Here is a 1537-nt window from a genome sequence, read left to right on the forward strand (position 1 = left end):
GTTTGGTTTGGTTTGGTTTGGTTTGGTTTGGTTTGGTTTGGTTTGGTTTGGTTTGGTTTGGTTTGATTTTGTCACATGGAATATCACTGGCAGAAATTTGCTTCTTGAGTAATAGAGAAACTAAGTAAGATCACTATGAGACAAGAAAAGGGTTTAGCAAGAGGGGTGCAATGAGGAAATCAAAGAAGTAAGAAAATATGTTCAAGACACTATTGATGTAGGTCTTCTCCTATTTTGTGAACTTAATCATACAAAGTAGTAAAGTCAAATGTTAAATGCTGTGTCCCCAACTTGTAAATTCTTTTATAAATTTTTAAAGTAAAAAAAAATATTTAACACATTCAGAAAGACACTGTTTTAAATAGAACCAAATGTAAAAGCATGAAAAATACTTTCCCATGGATGTGATACAAATAAACATGTACATAATCATTTCAAACACTTGAAATATTATATATATTATAATCACTGATGTGGATTTTGTAATAATGGCACATTTGTGGACTTATAGGAAATGCTAATACTGGCTAGTTTTAAGTCAATTTAATACAAGCTAGAGTTATCTGAGAAAAGGGAACCTCAATTTAGAAAAATGTATTCCTAAGATCTGGCTGTACGACATTTTAATAGTTAGTAATTGATGCAAGTGATTTCACACCTGGGCTGGCCATCCTGGGCTCTATAATAATGCAGGCAAAGCAATCTGTAAGGAGAAAACAAGCAAGCAGCAAAACTTTATCTCCTCAGCATCAGCTTGTAACCACAGGTTCCTACCCTATTTGAGTTCCTATCCAACTTCCTTTGATGATGAACACTGTTGTGGAAGTATAACTCAAATAACCCCTCCACATGCTTTAGTCATGGTATCTCATCACAACAGTAACAACACTAAGAAAAGTGTTTCTTAACAAAACAGTCATTAAAATTTGAAGTTTACAAAGCAAATTTAGAGGAGCTACATAACAATTTTCAGCAAAATGACACTCATTTACTGTCATTAGAAATATTTTTCATATATTGAAGCTAAACTAGCTATTCTTATTCCCTTCAAGTATGCAAAAATATTGTGTGAATTAATTTAATATTAAAATACAGCTTGTCCTTCAACTGAGGAATGGATTCAAAAAATGTGGTATATTTACACAATGGAGTATTACTCAGCTATTAAAAACAACGAATTCGAGATGTTCCTAGGTAAATGGATGGAACTAGAAATTATCATCCTGAGTGAGGTAAGCCAATCACAAAAGAACACACATGGTATTCACTCACTGATTATTGGATATTAGCCCAGAACCTTGAAATGCCCAAGATGCAACTCACAGGCCACATGAAGCCCATAAAGAAGGAAGACCAAGTGGGGGTGATTCGGTCCTTCTTAGAAGGAGCAACAAATTACTCAAGGGAGCAAATATGGAGACAAAGTGAGGGACAGAAACTGAAGGAGGGGCCGTTTCAAGACCACTCCTCCTGAGTATCTATCCCATGTGCAATCACCAAAGGTAGAGGCTGATGTGGAAGTCAGGAAGTGCATGCT

This window comes from Grammomys surdaster, unplaced genomic scaffold (assembly GCF_004785775.1).
Source record: "Grammomys surdaster isolate TR1022 unplaced genomic scaffold, NIH_TR_1.0 140, whole genome shotgun sequence".
In the NCBI taxonomy this organism is placed as follows: Eukaryota; Metazoa; Chordata; class Mammalia; order Rodentia; family Muridae; genus Grammomys; species Grammomys surdaster.